Source organism: Triticum dicoccoides, chromosome 3A (assembly GCF_002162155.2).
Source record: "Triticum dicoccoides isolate Atlit2015 ecotype Zavitan chromosome 3A, WEW_v2.0, whole genome shotgun sequence".
Taxonomy (NCBI): domain Eukaryota; kingdom Viridiplantae; phylum Streptophyta; class Magnoliopsida; order Poales; family Poaceae; genus Triticum; species Triticum dicoccoides.
The window spans coordinates 10,384,672-10,397,410 of NC_041384.1; the positions used below are offsets into that span (position 1 = coordinate 10,384,672).

General features: G+C 41.0%; 1 pseudogene; it reads left to right on the forward strand.

Annotated features, from left to right (window-relative positions):
• The first annotated feature begins 366 nt into the window (after window positions 1-366).
• On the forward strand, window positions 367-3,515 carry LOC119266628 (annotated as a pseudogene).
• The last annotated feature ends 9,224 nt before the right edge of the window (window positions 3,516-12,739 follow it).

Consider the following 12,739-nt stretch of genomic DNA (forward strand, 5'->3'; position numbering starts at 1 on the left):
CCAGATCCAGATCCACGGCGCATCGTCCCGTCGTCGACCTGAGCCGCGATAATCCATCCAGGGCCGACAGAAGCCAGGACGGAGATGCCAGAAACCCTAGCCTAGCCTAGCCATGGAGGTACGACGCCTCAACCTCCGGGCGACATACGACGGCTGCAGGCCATCTCCGGTGACGGATCTCCGACCCCGACCATTGTGCGTGTGGCTGCAGGCCATCTTCTTCATCTCCCCTCCCGTCCCCTCATTGGTTCCTTTTATGTGCAGGGCAGGCTGCTGCTGCTGGAGGCGCACGTCGCCTGCCTCCGCGTCGCCACCCCCGTCGACCAGCTCCCCCGCATCGACGCGCAGATCGCCGCGCGCGCCCCGCCGCCCGTGCCCCCCGCCGCCGCGCCCGCCGGCGGCGAGGAGCTCGACCTCTTCATGGTGAGCTGCTACCACCACCAGGCCTCCTCGCCTCACGCTCACGCCGCGTACAGACGCCCCGCGCCGGCTGGGCCGGGCTGCCCCGCGCGTGCTCTATGTTATGTGTAGTAGATTGACGCGACGTGCGTGCGTGTGTGGTTCGAAAATTTGGGGATTGGATGGGATTTGGCGATGAAATTGCCCCGCTCGTGTTGGGACTGGGATTGGGATTTCAAACAGGCTAAGCCAGGTTACCTTTTTCTTCCAACGCACACAACATGTTTGATTGGTTGCGCACGAGCTCACATGGGATTATTAGCACTCGCTAACCTCCGCCGGTGGATTTGGTTAAAGTTAGCTTCTTCAACTATGAGTATTATGCTAGTTCATCCCTTGATTGCTACCCATCCCACCTCCAAATAATTTACTGCGTGCTCTAGGCTCTAGCTGTGAGCAACTTTGTTTCCTCAACCACAAGCGCCTCACCTCTGCGATAGAGACAAAAGCAAACCCCAAAAAACAACTACAAGTGTCCCTTTGCTAGGCAAGCAGGGGCTCCTTCCTTTGCCTGGAAATGGCAATTCTCCTTGTGTAAAGGTTATTATCGACCACCTGCCTTTTTCTCTATATATGTGTTCTAAAGGTTCTGTTTTCCTTGTTGCATACACACTATGTGCTGCTCCTCTGTTCCTTCAAGGAACAGCTCCAGCAGCATGTGCGCGTCCACGCCATGGAGGCGGTGATGGCCTGCTGGGAGCTCGAGCAAACTCTGCAGAGTCTTACAGGTACCATACATCATCTTAACTTCATCAGTTCAGCAGCAAGATAAGTGCTTCTTAAATTCTCTAGGAAGAGGGTTTTACAATCTCTACACTACATGCTTATTAAGAGGTTGATAGTCACAGTAAGTATCATGCTACATGAGGGGCGCCGTTTCATAGGATCTCAACCACAGGGGAATTCTTTTTTAAAAGAAGGGATCCATTGTTTCTGCTCTCTGCATCCAGTTAGTACAAACATAACACAAATACTACCTCTGTACCAGAATATAAGAACTGCAAAAACGTCTTATATTTTGTTTTTCAACTCAACTAGAAAGAGCTCGATGACTGGCCATTTTCCTGTATTATTGCGCGTCGTGACAGAAAATATAGGTCATAATTCATACCCTTGTAGGTCCTATGAGATACTAGGTCCACCTTTATAGTAGTACCGGTTCCTTCTTATATATTATTATTAGTTACAAGAGTTGCAGACTTTGAGCTGTTGGACCTGGCTTCAAAGTTGTACCTTTTGAGATTTCAGTTCGGTGTATGTGGCAGTTATTCATGAACCTTGTGTTGCACCAACCATGCAACTGAACTGACAGTACCTTGCGTTCATAATCTTAGCTAAGCTGTCCTGATAAAGTCTCTCTTAATATGTCTACTGCAATTAGCTTCCACACGGAACAGTCACGGACTATATAATCGGGAACCATCACACAAGGGTTACCCTTTCAGATACTTTATGTTGCTTGTCAAAATGACATATAATCCATATAGGAAAAGAAGCCCCTTGCGTAGTGCAAAAAAAGTGTTGCATATTGAATAATGCTTCATCGTCAAAATGAACTGACATGGCTAAAAAATTTCTAGTGGAATTGTACTTTACTTGAATTTAATTCATGGATATTGATTGTCTGCATATAGTACTGTTTTTAGTTCCTTTTGCTACGTCACATTTTCCACCATTCTGCCTATAGGCATCACGAGGCACACACCTATGAGAAAACCATGCCAATATCCAGTCACACTGGAAACTGGTGTCGCTGTGAAAACCAAAGGGAGTGATTTTTCTTTTTTTTTTGTTGACAATAGAACTTTGCATAATCTGTTTGTATGTGTAATCATCAATCAGTTTACGATGAGAGGCATATGCTTGAACATGGAAGTTTGCCTTCAGATAATAATGAGAATTGTGTCAGAAAAAAAATAGAGCAAGATTAAGCCTGGATAGGCTTAGTTATATATTGTACTGAAAAAAAATTAGAGCAAGAATAAGTACCTGCCAAGGCAAGACGCAATATAAATGTGACCAGGATAAGTTGGAGATTGGCCAGTTCTGAGTTTTGCTAATATCGATTCTTCCTATAGGGGCATCTCCTGGTGAAGGCACCGGGGCAACTATGTCCGATGACGAAGACAATCCGGTCGACAGTGAGAGCAACATGTTTGACGGGAATGATGTGTCAGATGGCATGGGCTTCGGAATGCTAACCGAGGGTGAGAGATCCTTGGTCGAGCGCGTGAGGCAAGAGCTGAAGCATGAGCTTAAACAGGTAAAACTCGCTGCCTTCCATTCTGTCAGCTGCCACTATGTTGGTGTCCAAACTGAACTGTAAACAAAATTATTTTCCTGACTTTGCAGGGGTATAGAGAAAATCTTGTGGACATCAGGGAGGAGATACTGCGGAAGCGAAGAGCCGGAAAGCTCCCAGGGGACACGGCGTCTACCCTGAAAGCTTGGTGGCAAGCCCACCCAAATGGCCGTACCCAACTGTATGTGACAGACATCCCGCATATACCGTCATCGCCAGCAACTTTGTCACCATTTTACATGCAATTCTTGTTGTGCTACTGATGAGCATCGCTGGTGGGTATTGCTAGGAGGAGGACAAGGCGCGGCTGGTGCAGGAGACGGGGCTGCAGCTGAAGCAGATCAACAACTGGTTCATCAACCAGCGCAAGCGGAACTGGCACAGCAACCCTACCTCGTCCTCGTCAGACAAGAGCAAGAGAAAAAGGTACGGCGATCGGCCCAAAAACAATCCTTTCATCACATGCTTGAAATCGCTCAGGTTTTCATTCCCTCTCTTTCATTCTCAAAAAAAAAGGAACAATGCAGGTGAGGGCAACGCCGAGCAGTCCTGGTAGGGTGGGTGCGGTCGGTCGGAGAGCGCAGAACGAAGAACGAATGCCCCATATATGTACATAGCGCTTCCATCTTGTCGATGATTAGTGTTGAACCTCATATGTCCTCTGCAATTCATTTCCATTATAATCTTACTCATACAATATTCACACCATGTAATTCTGGAAAAGACAATATTGACATGTTATAAAAAATGACAATATTGACATGTTATAAATTGTTTGTTTGTATTTCTGTTTATTTTGTTACATTTTGCAGGGATAAAGTGAAGAAAAAGAAGAAAAGATTACTAGAAGATTAGTTTTAGGATTTTCTTTTATTTCCTTGCAATTTTCCTTTTATTGGATACTTGTAAAGACATTGTAATATTCTTACTATAATAAAAAATATGATTCTATTTAATTTTTTGTTTTTAAATTATTTTCCTTATAGGTTGTTTTCTGTAAAATTGGATTTTTTTTGTTTTCCAAATACATTACTAGTGGCGCATTTAAGCCCTTATTAGTGGCGCACCTTCCTTTATTACTAGTGGCGCACCTATAAGGTTATTAGTGGCGCACCTAGAGGGAATATCAGTGGAGCACCGAATGGTATACTAATGGCGCACTGCTAGGTGCGCCATTAGTATACCAGATACTAATGGCGCACCAGTGGTGCGCCATTAGTAAAAATTACTAACGGCGTGCTAGTAATGGCGCACCACTGATGCGCCATTAATGGCCATATTAGGTGCGCCATTAGTAGGGGTTTTTCTAGTAGTGAGTGGAACAGAATGTATGGTTGACATAAAGGCTATATTGGAAATTTTTAGTTGTTGTGGTGTTCCTAGTAACTTAGAACTGTTGTGAAGATGAACTGAACCATAGTACTCTGAAATTAAGAGAAAGAAATTTGAAGTTAGTCTACTGTAGAGTAATAAAGTTCTTGTATATGCTGCAATTCAGTTGCATTGTGGAGTAATCACTAATGTCATGTTTCCATAAGTGGGTTGTCATGACCTTAACAGTGCAAAGATATGCTTTATATAAATTTTGCTATTCTTTCCAGAGCACAAGGAAATACATGAGGTGAATCAGTTTCCCTATTCAGTTGCTGTTGTTGTTGTTGTTGTTATATTCAGGTGTATATGGGTTTAACATTGACCACTAAATGTTTCTGACCAGGAGCTTTCCCTCGTTAGGAATATAAGCTGAAACTTACTCATTGCCTTGATCCTTTGAAGAAAAGACATTCAAGTTGACCAGGAACCATGAAGCTGGCAGTTTGCGTTAACTGTGTAATGGAGCAGACTATGAATCGCTGGATATGCATCTGTTAGCTATCATTGTGTAAACATATATGGTGTCTCGGTCAACTGGATATTCTGTGTAAACCTATTTGGCCTCTCGGTCACTGAACTATAAATGTTTCCTCTTAATTGGTTACCTCGTCCATTTGTGAGAAGTAATTAATGCGCTATTTTTGTTTGGTTTTGGTTTAATATTTTTGGAGTACATGCGTGTTGCTATAATTTGATTGATATTGTGCTGTAATGAGATATATTACTTGATTGACACTGTTTTGTTAAGGCAAACGCTAAATAATTGGTGGGTATTAAACAAAATGTTGTCAAGCTGTTGGTCGGCAAAACAAACTCCCATCTGACCATTGGTTGGGAAAAGTCCATGGTCACCTCAACGGATTGTTGGTCGGGATAGAATACCCTGTGCCATAGTCGGTCGGGAAAGGCCCAAGGCAGCCCAAACGGACTGCTAGTCGATAAAGGCCTACGACAGGCCCATCAGAATGTTGGTCGGGAAAGATACACCATAGCCAACAAGCTGTCGGTCGGGAAAGGGCTTCCCCGTCTGGACTTTCCCCAACAGACAAAGTCGGTCGACAATAGTCTTTCCCGACCGACTGTGTGTTGGGAAAACTTGCATTCCCGACCGACTTGGCTGTTGGAGATGTAGTGCTGTGGTGTAGTGAAATGACAAACTACTCCGAAAGATATAAGTGAAGATCAATGAGTAATTGAATAATTATGCAACTATGTGAAGACGCTCTAACATTTAAGAATTTCAGATCTTGGTATTTTATTCAAACAGCAAGCAAAGCAAAATAAAATGACATTCTAAGAATGGCAAACATCATGTGAAGAAGCAAAAACTTAGGATCAACCGAAACTAACCGATAATTTGTTGAAGAAGAAAGGTGGGATGCCAACCGGGGCATCCCCAAGCTTAGACGCTTGAGACTTCTTGAAATATTATCTTGGGATGCCATGGGCATCCCCAACCTTGAGCTTTTGTGTCTCCTTAATTCCTCTCATATAACGGTCTCCCTAAATCTCAAAAGCTTCATCCACACAAAACTCAACAAGGACTCGTGAGATAAGTTAGTATAAACCATTGCAAAAACCTTATCATACTCTACTGTAGAAAATCACTAAAATTATTATTCAACATTTCATACTAAATTCCTCTGCATATTTAATAGTCCTATCCTCAAATAGAATCATTAAAGAAGCAAACATATGCAAACAATGCAAACATAACAGCAATCTGCCTAAACAGGATAGTCTGTAAAGAATGCTGCAACATCCATACTTCCCTAACTCCAAAAATTATGAAAGAAAATTCCCACTATAGTAAATTTATCAGATCTTAATATGCAAAAGGTTTCAACATTTTATCACATTCTGACTTTTCTAGGGAATTATTGCAACAGCGGTAAACTTTCTGTTTTCAAACAGCAACATGTATACTTGTAACATAGGCATAGTAAAGACTATCAATGCCACTTTTATTGGAATAAAAGACGCAAAACATTGTTCTAAATAACAGAAAACAAATCCTAACAAAACAAATTGACGCTCCAAGCAAACCACATATCATGTGGTGAATAAAAATATAGCTCCAAGTAAAGTTACCGATGGAAGTAGACGAAAGAGGGGATGCCTTCCGGAGCATCCCCAAGCTTAGGCTCTTGGTTGTCCTCGAATATTACCTTGGGGTGCCTTGGGCATCCCCAAGCTTAGGCTCTTGCCACTCCTTATTCCATAGTCCATCGAATCCTTACCCAAAACTTGAAAACTTCACAACACAAAACTTAACAGAAAACTCGTAAGCTCCGTTAGTATAAGAAAATAAATCACCACTTCAAGGTACATTCTTTATTTATATTGGTGCTAAACCTACTGTATTCCAACTTCTCTATGGTTTATAAACTATTTTACGAGCCATAGATTCATCAAAATAAGTAAACAACACATGAAAAACAGAATCTGTCAAAAACAGAACAGTCTGTAGTAATCTGAACCAAACGTATACTTCTGGAACTCATAAAATTCTCAAATAAATTGCTGGACATGAGGAATTTATCTATTAATCATCTGCAAAAATAATGAACTGAATATCACTCTCCAAATAAAAATGGCATCAATTCTCGTGAGCCCTAAAGTTTCTGTTTTTTACAGCATGATCAACAAGACTTTCCCCAAGTCTTCCCAAATGTTCTACTTGGCACAAACACTAATTAAAAGCATAAAACCACATCTAAACATAGGCTAGATAAATTATTTATTACTAAACAGGAGCAAAAAGCAAGGAACAAAAATAAAATTGGGTTGCCTCCCAACAAGCGCTATCATGTAACGCCCCTAGCTAGGCATGATGATTTCAACGATGCTCACATAAAAGATAAGAATTGTAACATAAAGAGAGCATCATGAAGAATATTACTAGCACATTTAAGTCTAACCCACTTCCTATGCATAGGGATTTTGTGAGCAAACAACTTGTGGGAACAAGAATCAACTTGCATAGGAAGGTAAGACAAGCATAACTTCAAAACTTTAAGCACATAGAGAGGAAACTTGATATTATTGCAATTCCTACAAGCATATGGTCCTCACTCATAATAATTTTCAGTAGCATCATGAATGAATTCAACAATATAACCAGCACCTAAAGCATTCTTTTCATGATCTACAAGCATAGGAAATTAACTACTCTCCACATAAGCAAAATTCTTCTCATGAATAATAGTGGGAGTATCATAAGAAACTTGAACACTATAAATTGTTTCCACATTAAAAGATTAATGTTCAGAAAAGGGGTAACCATAATCATGACAAGTTCTATAAATATAATCCTCACTACTTTTTATAGCATATGTATCATCACAATAATTGTCATAAGTAGGAGGCATGTTATTATCATTATAAATTTGCATATCAAAACTTGGGATACTAAAAATATCATCTTCATTAAACATAGCTTCCCCAAGCTTAGGACAAACATTAATTGCAGCAAATATATTCTCAAAAACATCATCTTCATCAAACATAGCATCCCCAAGCTTGGGCCTTTTCATATTATAAGCATAATCACTCTCGTCATTAATAGTATGGATAGCACCAATAGTATAGCAATTATCATATTCTTCCAAGCAAGTGCCAAAAAGATTTTCAAGATCATAAGAAGTATCATTATCTTCCACAATTATATTTTCATGAGGCACAATAGTAATAGGGGCAACATTATTTGGGAGAGACATCTTTTTACCTCTCTTCCTTTTTCTTTTCTTCTTCTTCGCCACATCATGTGTGGGTTCAATCCTATTTTTGGAGCTCCTTATTAATGAGATTGGTTGAATAGGAGGCTCCTCCTCGTTACCTGATTTATCATAAGAAATAAAAGGAGGGTATTGGGAAGTCTCTTCCCTTTCATTAGTATTCTCTTCATCTTCTATTTGTTTTCTTTTCTTTATGTAATTGGCAATATAAGGATTTTCAATGCAATTCACCGCACAATATATATAAATCTTCTCTAGATTAAAATCAAGAATTCTATCAAGATTAAATTTTGGAATACCCTCCGTTATACATTTCATTTCCTCATACCCCAAAAGAAGACTAAGCTCTTTATGATGCTCAAGGGTAATCAAATTATCACAATTTTTGGATATGATTTGGTCATGAAACAATTCGCATTGGAGATTTAAATGACCATGTTCATTGCAAAGTTCACAAGGGGCGCAAAAAATATTGAATCTTTCAGCACAATCATCATGACTTTCTTGCAGAAATTTAGTTTCTAAGTACTTATGCTTCTTGCAATATCTATCTTACCTATTTGGTGTGTACTTACAAACCCAATGTACTCCACAAAAATTGACATGTTTATAGGAGACATTTTCATCATAACTAGTGCAATCATCATTAGTATCATGGATATTCAAAGAATTCATACTAACAACATTGCAATCATGCTCATCATTCAAACATTTAGTGCCAAACATTTTATAGATTTCTTCTTCTAGCACTTGAGCACAATTATCCTTTCCATCATACTCACGAAAGATATTAAAAAGGTGAAGCGTATGAGACAAACTCAATTCCATTTTTTTGTAGTTTTCCTTTATAAACTAAACTAGTGATAAAACAAGAAACTAAAAGACTCGATTGCAAGACCTAAAGATATACCTTCAAGCGCTAACCTCCCCGGCAACGGCGCCAGAAAAGAGCTTGATGTCTACTACATAAACTTCTTCTTGTAGACGTTGTTGGGCCTCCAAGTGCAGAGGTTTGTAGGACAGTAGCAAATTTCCCTCAAGTGGATGACCTAAGGTTTATCAATCCGTAGGAGGCGTACGATGAAGATGGTCTCTCTCAAGCAACCCTGCAACCAAATAACAAAGAGTCCCTTGTGTCCCCAACACACCCAATACAATGGTAAATTGTGTAGGTGCACTAGTTCGGCGAAGAGATGGTGATACAAGTGGTATATGGATGGTAGATAATAGCTTTTGTAATCTGAAAATATAAAAACAGCAAGGTAACGAATGATAAAAGTGAGCGTAAACGGTATTGCAATGTGTTGAAACAAGGCCTAGGGTTCATACTTTCACTAGTGCAAGTCCTCTCAACAATACTAACATAATTGGATCACATAACTATCCCTCAACATGCAACAAAGAGTCACTCCAAAGTCACTAATAGCGGAGAACGAACGAAGAGATTATGGTAGGGTACGAAACCACCTCAAAGTTATTCTTTCCAATCAATCCATTGGGCTATTCCTATAAGTGTCACAAACAGCCCTAGAGTTCGTACTAGAATAACACCTTAAGACACAAATAAACCAAAACCCTAATGTCACCTAGATACTCCAATGTCACCTCAAGTATCCGTGGGTATGATTATATGATATGCGTCACACAATCTCAGATTCATCTATTCAACCAACACATAGAACCTCAAAGAGTGCCCCAAAGTTCCTACCGGAGAATGACGACGAAAACATGTGCCAACCCCTATGCATAGGTTCATGGGCGGAACCCGCAAGTTGATCACCAAAACATACATCAAGTGAATCACGTGATATCCCATTGTCACCAAAGATATCCATGGCAAGACATACATCAAGTGTTCTCAAATCTTTAAAGACTCAATCCGATAAGATAACTCCAAAGGGGAAACTCAATTCATTACAAGAGAGTAGAGGGGGAGGAGAAACATAAGATCCAACTATAATAGCAAAGCTCGCGATACATCAAGATCGTATCACCTCAAGAACACGAGAGAGAGAGAGAGAGAGAGAGAGAGAGAGAGAGATCAAACACATAGCTACTTGTACATACCCTCAGCCCCGAGGGAGAACTACTCCCTCCTTGTCATGGAGAGCACCGAGATGATGAAGATGGCCACCGAAGAAGGATTCCCCCTCTGGCAGGGTGCCGGAACGGGTCTAGATTGGCTTTCGGTGGCTACGGAGGCTTCTGGCGGCGGAACTCTCGATCTATTGTGCTCTCTGGTAGTTTTAGGGTATATGGAGATATATAGGCGGAAGAAGTACGCCAGGGGGGCCACGAGGGGCTCACGAGGGTGGAGGGCACGCCCCCCTGCCTCGTGACTTCCTCGCAGGTCCCCCGACGTGCACTCCAAGTCTTCTGGGCTTCTTTCCTTCCAAAAATGAGTTCTGTAAAGTTTCAGATCAATTGGACTCCCTTTGATTTTCCTTTTCTTTGAAACCCTAAAACAGGGTAAAAACAGAAACTGGCACTGAGCTCTGGGTTAATAGGTTAGTCCCAAAAATGATATAAAAGTGTATAATAAAGCCCATAAACATTCAAAACAGTAGATAATATAGCATGGAGCAATCAAAAATTATAGATACGTTGGAGAGGTATCACTACCGACCCGATAGCTGCTGCTGCCGATGCGGTAGAATTCTGCCCGGGCTGCGTCCCTGCCATGCAAACTCCGGCCCAATTCGGCGGCTCAAGAGGGTCCGGAATACTGCTGCCATCGGAACAGCCCCCGAGCATGCCGTCTTGCAGCTGGTACAATGAGTCCGTCTCACTTGTTGATGATGCAGTATCAGAGCAGGTGGCCGTCTCCTCGCCTTCCATCGATCTTTCAGAGTATTCACCGCCATGGATGCAGCCTACGAAGGCATGTTTCATGACAGATTGAACACGGGCGGTCCTGGTGCGCTGAGCCGTTTCGATGAGGTTGGTGTGGACGTCCGGCTCAGGGCCTGACTCACCGATCCGGCCGATGAAGACGTGAATTCCGCCGAAGGGGACCCGGTACCCGTACTCGATTGAGCCGGCCTCGGGGCCCCGACCTTCGTCGTCGATGTAGAGCTTGCCGCGATGACTATTGGTCATCCGGCCCACAGCGTATCCCTTGAGCCCTTCGAAGTTGCCCTTCAAGAACTCAAATCCACCATGCGCTGGCCCCACGGTGGGCGCCAACTGTCCTGGAGTTGACACGGCAGATGTCCTAGAGCAACGACTTAGTCGTAGGGCCATCGCACTAGGAAACTTAAAGGGGTTAATCGGGACAAAGGACACACGAGAGAGTTTTTATACTAGTTCGGCCCCTTACGATGAAGGTAAAAGCCTACGTCTAGTTGGGATTGGTATTGCTGAAGTTTCGATCTCCAAGGGGCTCAACTCGTCGGCTTGGTTATCGACTTGGTTGTTTCTTCCCCTAAGCCGCCACCGGGTCGTCCCCTTATATACATGGGTTGACGCCTGGTGGCCTACAGAGTCCCGGCCGGCTCATAACCATGTCCGGCTCGGTGACTTCCTTTACATGCCTTTCTTTACAAGTCTTTCCTTACATACGGCGGTTTACAATATCGGGCCTTAAGCCGGCCCCAGGCCTTTGGGCCTTCTATATGTTTAATAAACTATCATCTTGAATGTATATTCGGCTTCTTATGTAACCCGCCATTAGGGTTGACCCGGCCCCTCCTGGGCGGGTCATATTGGTAGTAATATCCCCAACAACACTGAAAAATAATTGCCTTACAACACGTCAAAAAAAGAAAAGAATAAAAAATGAATAAGAAGAAGAATAAATTTCAATCAATAAAAAACAAAATGTAATTCCATTCTATGGAGAAAGAATCATGGGAGTACAGTTATCCGAAAGAAGCAATGCAAGAAATAGAAAGAAAACATAACAAAATTCAGTGAAAGTAGGAAAGAATTCTACAAGGATTTTACCTAACAGAAGGAAGGAGAAAGATAAACAAATAAAGAATAACAAACTTCTTTTCATGGGAGAAAGGATTATGAGGGTGGCTTAACCCTAAAAGAAACAACAAAATTTAAAGAAAGAAATTAATATTACACAGCTTAGCGTAACATGCACAATCATGAATATTATTGTCAGACTCTTTTTCGACATGCAGGAATTGAACTAAATTGAAAAGTTGTGCTTGAATTAGACAAAACTGCACTATTCTGTCCCGTACAAGAACAAGTGTAAACTAGTGCGAGGTTAATAATTTGTATTTATAATTTATGTAGAAATTGTTTTGAAAAAGGGTTCCATTTGATGTTCCTGAAGAAAAATTAAATAGTGTTACAACATTACGGCATTGAACACACAGTCACCTGCACAAATATATAAGAAAATCCAGAGGCCAAAAAAATGAATAAATATCAGGAAAATCTAAGACATAATAAAGAAAAGACAAAAAAACTAGTTTTCTATGGCAGAATGAATCAAGGTGATTGGTGTTACGTAAAAGGAATAATAAAATGAAAAATAAACTTAAAGCAAATCATAATGAAAATACGCATACAAATTATATAGAACTTGCACTGTTCCATAATATGAAAAACAGGCATATATTATGTACTTAACTTGTCATGCCTTGTTTTGGGTAAAAAAATGAAAAATAAATTCATTAAAAAATATAAATGTTATTCTGAAGTGTGAATTTGGCGCATTGCTATTACCGTGAATGAAGAAAGAAAATGAGAAAATGAATTCAAAAGAAATAGCGACAAGATAGTCTCACACAAAATGCATATAACTTGCACTGATCCACAATCTACTTCCATGTTATACTATCTGTTCAAACAACAAAATAAGAGTGTTGGCGATTATTCATCTCTCGATCAGTTAAAATTTGTTGAC